At 36.5% G+C, this 12574-nt stretch overlaps 1 protein-coding gene across 1 annotated transcript in view; it reads right to left on the reverse strand.

The window, feature by feature from the left end:
* Window positions 1-12574, reverse strand: part of slit3 (slit homolog 3 (Drosophila)) — a 244885-nt gene that overhangs the window by 72203 nt on the left and 160108 nt on the right. The gene's annotated exons all lie outside the window — the stretch shown is intronic.

Here is a 12574-nt window from a genome sequence, read left to right on the forward strand (position 1 = left end):
GAGGAGAGAGGAGAGAAGGGAGAAAAATAGACTGTTAGAATATGGTTGCAGTGCCACTTTTTGGTCTGGCAGTTAAACTCTGGCACAGCTTCAAGCCGTTGTCACCTTTTCCCTGACCTCTCTAAAGAAAAGGAAAAAAAAGAAACAAAACAATAAAAAGCCACCCCAAGACTGATTTTTTTTTCTCATACTCTTGCTTCAATCACTAAGGTCCTTTGTCTCTTGCATTGGGATTTCCCCAAAGGACCCACAAAAAACGGATCCTGAGATGATTAATGTGACAGCAAAGAATCAAACATGTTCTCTTAAACAAAATTATGTATATCTTTCAGACATTTTAATAATGATTTCCATTTTCTTGTTTCTTGCTTTCTGGTGAAATTAGTTTTATCCCTCCAGTTTCTGAAAAGTATTTAAATTATACAATCTGAGAAGGAAAAAACACTTAGTTCAATACATTTTTATATAAAACTATATAACAAGGGCTAACAAGTAGGTATTACTACTGTAGATCTACTTGCTACAGAAGTCAAAAAGGTTGGGAGCCACTGTTCTCCTGATACTTTAACACATTATTTTTTAATAATCTTTATCACTTTCCACTCACAAAACAATACTTTAACTAAATTACATTAAGCAAGAAAAAATTAAAAGAGACATTTTGTAGTTTTTAATTGCAATTACAGCACAAAAATACATCTTCCTGCCATTAAGTTGTATTGAGTGCTGCTATTGTGTCAAGTTATTACTGTACATTGAGTTTTAACTTGCTCACACACAAACACGCAAACTCTACATCTATGTTTCTTCCATCTGTATCTCATAAGCAGGTCACTGCTGTCTTTGACTATTAGCTCTCTCATAAACTACACTATGTCTCATATGTAGTATCGACCTAAAGTGGAATGAAAAACAAGGTTGACTGTCATTACAACCAAACACACACACAAGCAATCCCACTCAGTGTGTTGAAGAAACACAACGCCTATTGATTCTCAGTGGTTTTCATGTATTGAAATGGAGATAGAAATGAGAGCAGAGAAGAAAAAAAAATGCAAAAAAGAACGACTATTCTATCAGACCAATCGCCTGGGAATCCGACTGCATTGCCAGACTAGTAAAAGCTAGTATACAAAACATTTACAGGAAGGTGGGAGGGGGGTACATCCAAACACAAGAAGCTCCTTCATGACTGAAGCATTACACACATGCACATAAAAGACTGCACAAAGATATAGAACTCATATTATACACTCATAATGCAAAGAACATGTGAAAATGTTTCATGTTGTGCAGCAAACATCATTTTTAAATTCAGTTTTTCACTAACACAGAAACATCACAGAAACATCCCCCTGTGGGAAAAGAAAAATAATATTCCCTAATTTTAACTTGTTATACTTTTTCGGTGGCTTAAAGTATTTTTTACAGGAAAAAGTCAGTAATGAAAACATGAGTAAATGAATCGTGTTACATTACAAATCTAGGGATTTCTAAAATTTATACTACAGTATAATTTTTTTGGTGGCTTGTGGGAGCCAGCGTCAACACAAGCCAGTGAAACCCTTTTGCTTTATGTTTGCCCGAGTTTTATGCATCATTAATTTCACTGGATAGAAAATATGGCTAGTTTACTTTACATATCATCCGAAACCTTGTGTATTCAAAGAGTCATTGTTTTAGGAAGAATGAAGACTGAGCGGTCATCCTTTATATCTGTCACTTTTTATAACCCATTCATTTTTCACATTTGACATTCTGTTTTTAATGCTTCTGGACAAGGACAAGGTCAGTTTTCTCTTTGAAAAATGGCCCAAATTCAAGATAAAAATGTTTTTTTTTTTGTATTTATTTTTAAAGCATCTGCAACACTGTATGTTTGTGTCCATACATACGTTGTAGCCACAGGGAGAGTTTGGTTTTCAGCGTTTTACATACTGTCGTCACAACTGTTCAAAATAGTCTCATTACCAGGGGTTTGCTGTGTTTTTACTAACACCCACTCATCCTTAAAATAGACTGTTTTTGCTTCACTCTGTTGATGTTACTAATTTTCCTTCTCTTTAATTCTTCATCCTTCCAATTCTCTTTCTCCATCCGCTTCCCTGCCAGTATAGCCTCAGTAGCCTTGGTAGACGGATTAAGTTTCACACTCACTCATACATACACACACATTAGGAGTGCTGCTATGGTCAGCCCTGTCAAGGGTGATTCCAACCAGTATATATAATTTAATTGTGGAATAACAATAATTTCCCCCTGCAATTTCCCTGTCAGTTATTCTCCCACTCACTCCATCCAACCCCCCCAACATTTCTCCGCCTTAATAAAGGACCGACTGGACTGACTTAAGCCAAGATAAACACTAAAAACATTATTTAGAAGTCTGCAACTATGTTATATACTATGGCCATTTCTCCCAGTTTATTTTACATGCATCTGGCCATTACTACACTCTTAAAAACAGTACATCTTGTTGGAATATTATAGTACATATATATATAAATACCAGTATAGATTGTGTATTATAAAATAAGTGCATTTTGTTAAAGAGAAAAATAGTTGCTCTAAGTCTAAGTTCACCATTTTATATGAAGATAGTGATGATTCAGTTGTTCCACCAGTTGAGGACTGCTATTAACTGCTATCCATTACAAAGAGTCACAGTTTGCCTTCATTTTATCCAATAACTAAAGTTAATTAACTTAAATGTTTTAAATGTTCATTACAGGGCAGCCAGAATCTTTTGAATTTTTTACAGTGTGAAACGTGCTGGCAGTGTTTAAACATATTACATATTACACACTGTTTTTCCAACTCTCATGTTTTAGAGTGTAAAATATCTGATTGGTCAAAATGAGGACTTTCCACTGTTTTTTCCAGCCCACCTTATGTCAGTCTAAACTTTATAATCCTGTAACCTTTACAGAGCCCAACGCAACCATACTGCACTTTGACCACAAAATCACACAGTGCAAACCCAAAACATTGGCTGTGTAGTCTCAGTCACATTTACAAATGTTTCACATTTGATCTTATATGGTTAGGAACATTTTATGTGTTTTTCTTTGTGTACTAGCATCCTGTGTTGCAGCTGTTTCCAAAGGGACTTTATTGCTTTGGGTGAAAAAGTTCTGCTGTTTTTGCTCTCCTTTTCCTTTTACTGTTTTGTCTTTTTTTCATTCTTTCAGAACTCACATATTTAATATTTAATGCTGAATCATATACTGTGTGTGTGTGTGTGTGTGTGTGTGTGTGTGTGTGTGGGGGGGGTTGTAAGGATAATGCTTCACATGATTTACAGGTTTCATAGGCTAGTCTAAAACATATAGATACTTAGATTATTGGATGCAATTCAATCTGACTGGGAGTTGTAACAAAATGCATGTCATTGAGGTTATGTATTTCAACTTTCTTATAGTCATTTTCAAAAATAGTAGTTTATTCTTTCAATCTTTTTTAAGGTGTCATTTGTTTTACTCTTATTGTTGTGTTTTCATATCCATCTGACATTTAAAAACAAAACTCTTCACACTTACAGATTCTAATACAGATCGAGCCAATGTGTAAAGGCCACTTTTTTATAGCCTGCTGCCCCGTAGATTAATTATCAGAGAAAAGCCAGTTTGGGGAAAAAAAATAACATTTTGTTTTTGCACTCACAGTAAAACAGACCTCAACGATTGGCCCAACATTGTTTGGGACACACAATGTTTCTATTATAAAATGCCTATTCAGCTCTATTTTTCCTGTTTAATTTGAGATAGGTTGCAGTGACCGCTGCAGTGGTATTGCGGGATAGATCCATGATGCCTGAATGTGTGTGTGTGTGTGTCCAATACATGTATGTGTGTGTGCTAGTTTTATGTATGTAATCTTGAGTCAGCATGTACAGTACATGCTTGCGTGTGTCTGCACGAGTGTGTGTGTGTTTTCAATGCAGTGGTCCCTTGCAGTAAAAGGGCCTCTCCAGTCAGTGATGGAGGAGACTCTTTAGAAGCAACCCACAAGGGAGATGCTATCACTTGTGTGTGTGTGAGAGAGAGAGGGAGAGTGTATGTATGTGTATGTGTGTGTGTGTGTGTGTGTTTGTGCGCGTGCAATAGAAAGAGAGTGATGTTATCATGTGTGTCTTTGCTGCAGCCTACACACTGAGGTCGCAGCCTTACTCGTCAATCTTTCCTCCCCACACACGCATGCTCACAAACACAAGATTAACTGGCTTTTTGCAGAGGTTCAAACAACCTCTGCTTTAGTTTTAAGAACCTGGATAGTAAGCACAGCGTGAAAAATACCTTAAATAATAAATAAATACTCTAAAACAGCTTTTGGCCATGAGGTTATTTTTTTTAGTACTTGACATTACTGTGCTGCGTAGACTAACACAAGAAAAAAAGAGAGATGAGCCACAGAGAACCATATAATACACAAGTTGTGAGAAAAAAACAACTTCCTGACCATGTAGAGTTTGTCATCCTCAGCACTATGTGATTAAATTTGAATAATAAAATGATATCCTAATTTAAAAGATATACTATTGCAGAAACAATAACAAGAGTTTCCCCTCTCTGAGATATGTGAACAAACAAAATAGTTGGCATAGAGGTAATTTAGATTGTATTACAACCCAAAACAGATTTAAGTCAATTCAGTGTGTTTAGGTCTCTAAAATTTCTAAAATGATTTTCTACATACAAGAAGCCATGCAACTTCCAGTTCAAGGTCACTTTTCTTTAATGATCAAAATGGCCTTTAATGATTACTTCCCCAGTGTAAGTTCCTCTGGGTAAAATAAAATAAATGTGAATCTCAACTTCTCTAGATCTAGGAAAAATAAAAATGGAGAAATTAAAAATATAAATCGAAAAAACGACAGCATTGTGTCTCCACGTATGCATGTGTATTTCTGCTTGTTGACTATTGAATACTGTTCAGTTACATAGTGCATCTACTTGCATCTGGCTCCACAAAGTCTGAGCTGCCATTGTGTGTGCTTGAGTGTGTGTGTGTATCAAAGTGAATTTTCTATTAGTCTCTATTATGCTCAATCAGCCTTAACAGACACAGATCAATACACTGACAGAATGTCTGAATTACTACAGCTACTACAACACAACAATGTAACTTTATGACTGTGATTACAACCAGTATTGACTTCATGTTCAATACGATTATTCTCACTCGTAATCACTAACATTAGTTATGGTCTGTGAAATGGAACAGAGTGAAATGAGAGCACTGATGACTGAATTACCAAACACAATGTAAAACGTATCATAAAAAAAGCTTGATGTAGCGGTATTGGATGGTCACTTTAGAGTTTAGTGCTGTTGTGTACATTACATCACTGACAATGTTCACAAGGCCAAAGTTGTTTTTTTCATAACTGCTGGTATTTCTTTGCAGTATGAATCTAAATATTCTTCTTCAGTGATATATTCATGCGTGAATTTTAAGAAGGATTTACCCTTTCTTAGCACCCACTATTGAAAAGAACAAAAAAAAAAAAAAAAAAATTGTATGTGAAGCCAGTTGATGAAGATGTTATTATTTTGTAAAGCGAGGCCAGACTTCATATGTTTAAAAGTACCATCATATATTGCAATTGCCTGCAATCATCTTGTATATTAGACTTCACTTTTTCTACTACCTATGTTTCATTTCAGATGGGACTCCAGGGTAAAAAAAACCTGCTGGTGCATTTGGACCAAATCAATACTTCATTGTGGGGATAAAACCACAAACTGAGAGAACAACAAAACTATTTTATGACCATACTAAAAACTGCATTGTTACTACAATTGATTAAACCTAATACTTGCAAACGTTATACAACTGTCACTGGCAAAAACAAAGACTCCAGAAATGTACAACACTTATCAGGCTCTGACAATTTGTTTCAATTTAAGTAGACTGTTGTTATCCAGCATCAATTTATTGGTTTCATTGAGTGTTTCCCTCAAGAACACCAGGTGAATGCAATTAACCTCTTGACTTGATAAGCTCTTTTCACAGCAGGCATTTTGACATGTGACAATAGGAAAAGCACAGGTGTTAATAATCAAATGAATAATGGTTAAATACCATTTAGCTGCCTCAGTTTCAGGGTCCTGGTGTTATGCAAGTTGGCTAATTGTCACACTTTCATGACTTACTAGGACACTTGAATAGAATTGCAACATGAATAATATTATTACTATCACCTGTGTTTTTCCTACTGTCATGTCAAAAGGTCTGCTGTGAAAAAGGCTATTGTTTAGAAAACTGGAGGCTGACATGAGGATTAAGGTTAAAGATCACTCACGTGGAAAAAGTATAGCAAGGTGCATTTTTCTTGTAGCTTGGAGAAAAAAAACATGTTTCATGATTTTTGATTTTCCTGTCATCTCTACTTTATATGATAGAAATATACATTGATAACTGCATCATATCTGTTAAAAAAACCATTATTGGCAAATGCCCTCTATCATCACATTGTTTTTGGGTAGAGAAGTCAGAATCAGAAAGGTAAAAAAAATATTGTGATTAAAATACAGTAAATGTTGTTTTCACACAACTGTAAAATCAACTCAGCTATTGTAACATCAGTAAAAGTTCATTTCCCTTCTCTAAAGGTTATTCAACATATGTATGATTAGACAGGAAAACAAATACATAGATAGAATAACAGGGTCAAATTAAATGTGAAGTGAGTGCTTGCATTTTATACTGGTTGTATGCAGTACAAATGTGGATGGTAATTAATGTTCAGATGGAAAATCTAAGACCTCTAGCTCACCTCCTGCATTTAATACATAATGTATAAACAGAGTGGAACACCGTTCAATATTAATACCTGACATAAAATTCAGAGGAAAGGTTATGCTGTTATTATTGCTATCAAGTTAAATCAAGCTAACATGCTTGTTTTCTAAACAAAATTTTCAGGATTTAAATTGGAATTCTGTAGCCGTGATTGAAAAAATATTGATTGGAAGGATTAAATTTAAAACGTTATGTGGCAGAAAATAAAAATGGGTGAACAGCAAAAGGGGTGGACAGGTGAAGCAGATACAAATTGTATCAGAGAGGAATGTTGATTGTCATTGAAAGTACGTATTAAGATAAACTGTGAAGCCAGCATAAACATTGATTTGTGTGGTTAAAAAACAGCCAAGCTAATATTCACCGAATGGCTGACAAAACTAGGCCTATTTTGTGATATCATATTCATATTCTAGGGCTCTTTTACTAATTGTAAATTGGTCTCAGGAGTTGTGACTACACATATTTTTTGGATGGGACCCTGAAGAGGGGGTTCTGCACTCACTGACTTCCTCTTTAATATCTGTTGACATCTGTTGTTAGTCTTGGCGCTTCTAATTCTTAATGGGTAATCCTTCACAGAAAGTACCTGTCAGTTAAACAACTGACAAAAAAACACATGCTGTAGAAAGTAATAGACATTCAGTCTGTGACATCAGGTTTCTCAAGGGATGTTTGGCACCCTGTGTTTGAGTTTGATGACTACTGCTGTTTTTGGAATTACTGGGCAATGGTCATGCTTGAATGGAACCAACATGGGAGTAACCACCTTAGTGTGTAGAGACACCTGTCAAACAAGCAAACATAATTCAAACAAGCTCATTTCTACACCTAAATACTGTCCTAATGAAATGGTTATTTTAAAATGATCACTTAGGTACACATTGGAGTAGTACAGTTGGGCAGAAAGAGCTAAATCTACTGTGTAACATGTCTTTTTTATTGAGTTTGTGTTGATTTCACTATGATACAGGAGTTTTCTTGGAACTGGCACCTAGTGACAATAAGAAGAACTGCAGCTTAAGACCTTTGGCATCTGAACCAAGTGGTATCAATGATACCTTGAGGCTGAAGCCAATGTTGAAATACTCTAAAATGCAATGCCACCGATGGCTGCTAGATGCTGGCAACATAAAATTCCTGACTGTCCAATTCGAAAAACGGAAACTTCTCTCTAGAAATACAATGTCATTCATTCTTATCAACAAGTCATTATTGTCTCACTAATTGACCCCTGAAGTAAGTTAGCTTACCTGCTGCTCTGTGTAGTTTGCACTAAGTTGAACTAACGATGTAATATTTCGCTGAGTTTAATCTTACTTGTTAGTCCAAGTGTGCAATGGGTAGTGTTACTGGTAAACTAACATTTGCTTCAGTCTAAGGTAGTGGGGCGTGTTTCAAGAGCATGAATGGCAACACCCAGCATTCCTACAAAGCCCTAGATGGCCAAACAAGCTGCAACTCTGGGCTTCAAATCGTAGAATAGTGCTGCACAACCATAGATTTCATCTGCAATACAGATGAGACTATACACGCATGTATAAAAATATCACAGAACCCAGCACTGTGGTGTGTTTTGTTGCAGTTTTTGTTGCATTGACACAAGTTCTAACAGGAATTTATTTCTCTGAGTGCTTTCCCACACTGACACTGAAAGGGGGCCAACTATTGAAAGGCCTAAAAGACTCTTTGAGTTGTGTGAAGAGCCCTCAGCATCTTCCCCGAGGCCTCATTAACAGCTTTAAAAGAGGAGGAAAGAGGAAACGTACAGACACTTTACTTCAATCACACATTTGTTTAACCCCTTCGTAACTACCTTTCAAAGCCTCCAAAATGTGTTTCACTCTCTAGTAAAAGTGGATCACATGATCATTTAACCTCTTCACCCTATTTATTCACTCTCTCAGTACAGAAGAGACTGGAGGTGGAAAGATATGTAGAGATAAATCTGCATTTTTGGGTGTCTGTGTGTGTGCTTACATGCATGCTTGTGTGTATGGTGACAGCTGTGTCCTGTTTTGCTGAGTCAGACAGTGAGATTCACTGACCCTTCATGTAATCAGTCATCCGAGAGTCACACAACGGTACAAAAGATGCTATGCTACTGAATGTGCAGTGTGTGCGCGTACAATGTTGTGTGTGTGTTTTATTTTATTTCATTTTTTTTATTTTTTGAGAATGTTAGTGTGTACCTTTGGTGGACAAAGACAAACAGGGCTTTTAAAGACGAGACTGTGTGGATGAAAGTGTATTTATCTGTATGTCTGTGTGGGAGGTTGGTGAGAGTATGAGAAACTGAGATAAAAAGGGATATGCGAATGAATGCTTCAGTCCTCCATTTAAAGTGTGTCTCTTTTGATCAGGAGCTCTTAAGTCGAAGTGATTTTTGACCCTATTGACTTTAACACTGAGCTCTAAAGGTCTATGAGGTCTGCAAAAAGGCTTTCAGGGCCTTTAGGTTAAGAGTTAAGGGGTTTTAGTGTTTGAATTGTCTCATATTTGAACTTTCCCACGGGGTTTAATGCCTACTTTACTGCTTTACCCTGGCAACTTGGTGTTAAATCGTCTATGTGTGAGTGTTTTTTTTGTTTTATTATGCATGTGTGTGCATTTGTCATTGTGCACTTTTGTGTATATGTGTTGTTGCATACATATATGTGTGCATGTGAGTGTTTGTGCACACGCATGAGCAGGCCAGTTTAATAAATTCTCAAGTGTTGAAACGACCAAAGTCTCACAATTTACTCCTCTCATCTCTAAGAAAATTGACATTTCCAGGGTGTTGCTGTTGGAAACCACCCTGGGAAAGCTCAACTGTTTACAACCTGGACCAAAAACGCAATAGGGGGGGTTGAGATAATTAGTAGTACCCTACTAGTATTTACAGACTTTTAATGCATTTTAACTTCAAAATACATATATTTATAACAAGGGGAACATATGACCACTGTTAAGGCGATGAGCAAAAACACTTTTTTTGACTCAATGAAGCAGACCTTTTGTTGTAGTCATACCCTTGGTATTCTCAAATTTGGCCTTTTTTTTTTTTTGCTGAAAATGGTTGCACAAAGAGAGGCAAGAAAAGGTTCCTGTATCAGCGCTTCATTTAAGTGAATAATGGATGTTTGTATTATTCCTCACGGTGGCCAGTAGGTGCTGAGCGCTGCAAGCTTTGCAGATTGCCTGAAGGACAAAGAAAGAAACTATGTCCAAAAATGTACCAAGCTCTTGGCGGAGAGAAATAACCGATTAAACGATGAAATTCTAAGGTATCCTGGCGAAATATCAAGCTGTTTGAAGTGGGGTGTAAATGATAGCCTGTGTGCGGAGTAAAGTTACAAATGTTGGCCCTAAGACCGCAATCTGATGATGTTGATTTTAATCAAATTAACTGACACTAAGTAAACAGAAATACAGGATGATCATCGCTGGACAATTCCTTGTGGTTTGGCAGGAGGATATGTGCGTGTGTGTGTTTGAGAAAGAGAGAGGAAGAGATCCAAAGAAACCGAAATGTGTGCGTGTGTGCGTGTGTGTGACAGTGTGCATGATAACAGGCTTTTACTTTCTGATATTTCATTCATCTGTCACCCTTGCACTCAATCCAATACAAATGTTTACAGGTTTGCATAATGAGATTCTGAAAGCAAGATACAAACATGAGAGGAAAGCAAGAAAGACAGAGGTAAACAGGCTAACAATATAGGAAGAAAAAAGAGAGACAAAGAAAGATATATACATAATATTCTACTGATGAGATCATTACAGCCTAAATAAGAACAAATTAGATTGCAGGCTGCCTCTCTTTTTTGACTCCTTGGCTCCTTTCTTACTCTCATCTTCTTTCCCTCCTTCTCCTTCTGCTCTGCCTAATTTCCACTTTAAATCACCTCACTCTCTCCCTCATCACCTTCTCTCCTCCTCTTTCCTGTCCTGCCACCCAGTGGGATGTGATTAATTGTGCTAGCTAGCTGAGCTCTTCCGATATATGACGCTATTCCCACCTCTGCATAAGCTCTCTGTTACCACCCCCACCCTCCCCCCTGCATGAGTCGTCTGCTACTGACTTAATGTGTTACCTGCCAGGCTGTTTAGGTTTGTCTGCAACCCCCTCCTCTGTAGCATGGTCTAAGTGGAACTGTCTAATACAGAATAAATCCTGATTAGAAATAAATAGATCAAAATCTTGTAAGGAGCAGACAGCACTCAAAAAAACTAGCATTAATCTTTTGTGATGCCTCCTCTTATTAACATAATGTATAACTTTGCACAGCTTCAAAGTCTAAAAATGAAATGTCTGATCCAAAACTATTTTTTTTATTTTTTAATGTGTACTTAAATACTGTGGTAGCATTATTTTATTATCTGAGGTTATCTCTTGTTGCATTTGAAGGATTTTTGAGGTTTTCAATTTACATGATTAGTCAAAAACAGACATTCCCATGTGCATATTTTATCGATGAATTGTTTCTAAAATTATTTTCCAGAAAATGTACTATATCGCAATCTATATTAATATCTAAGTATGCAGTACCATGATAAAATATGTGAGGTGTTCTACTTGGAAAAGTAGCAAGCAAAAGATTTTTTATTTTTTTACACTTTTTGACTATTCACTTTTGGACAAATCAACTCAACAGACCACTTATTCTCAGCAAACTAAACATTGTTTATAATCTGTTTGGCTATTTCTCATATCCAGTCCCCATTACTATTCCCTCCTCTGTCCAATGGCAGTATTCTATTATGTCTCCAGTCTTTGCTTTAGCTCTCTCACACTCCATTCCTTTTTTCCCATCTTTTTCCATCTTCCAACCCATCTGACCATTTCTCTGTGTCTCTCTCCAAACCAAAAACTCTGAAAGTGCATTATAAATTCACTATCATTGTTCCAATGGAAACAGTCAACTGTCACAGTTTCACATTATTTATTTTTCAGGCCCTGCTTATTTTTCTCCTCTCCTCATCTCCGTATACCCTTCTCTCCTCTCAGACTACTTTCTCAAAATCCCAAACAGATACGTAAATAGACTGTACAAAAATGGGGTGTAGCCACAATTACATCACCAATTGGTTTGTGGACTACCGTTTTAAAGCCTTGAATTGGGCACTTTGGTCGTCACCATCTTGGTTTTCTGGAGCCACAGGTGATCATATTTGGATAAAAAGGTGGAGCGTACCCTGTTTCTAGCACTAGCTAGCTTGACGAGCAAGGTTCACCCATAATTCACGTTGACTATGATATTAATTTGGATGCTAGCGAAAAAACAGGCATAAGACAAAATGTACTTACCGGAAAAACTGAACAGCTGACTCCTTAGAGGGTCTTTTAGTACAACCAAATTCTGAATGTTTAAGTGTCCAAAATGTTATAATTAATTTTCATGAACTGAAAACACACTGTGAAATAGCGATAGCTCTTTGAGTGTTTTGCCTATTCTTACAGGATCTGGGGTTATGATACATAATTAAAGTTGATATGGCTCTATCTATTGCAGTGGTAGCAAATTGTTAATCCCAAGGTAGCCACACCCTCAAGCATACACAGCTTTATCAGATACATTACATGGGACCATAATTAAAATATATATATATTATCATGCTAGACAAATGCAGGTTTACAGTAAGCAACTTCCATATTCGCTTTACTTTTCAGACACAGTATTACCCCCCATTAAAACCATTTAGTCATTTTGAACACAGTAGTTACCTTATGTACTTATCTTAGCTAATCTCCCCAGTAATGTTTTTTCTTTCTCTTTTATTCCCT

Source organism: Scomber japonicus, chromosome 8, assembly GCF_027409825.1.
Source record: "Scomber japonicus isolate fScoJap1 chromosome 8, fScoJap1.pri, whole genome shotgun sequence".
Classification (NCBI taxonomy): Eukaryota; Metazoa; Chordata; class Actinopteri; order Scombriformes; family Scombridae; genus Scomber; species Scomber japonicus.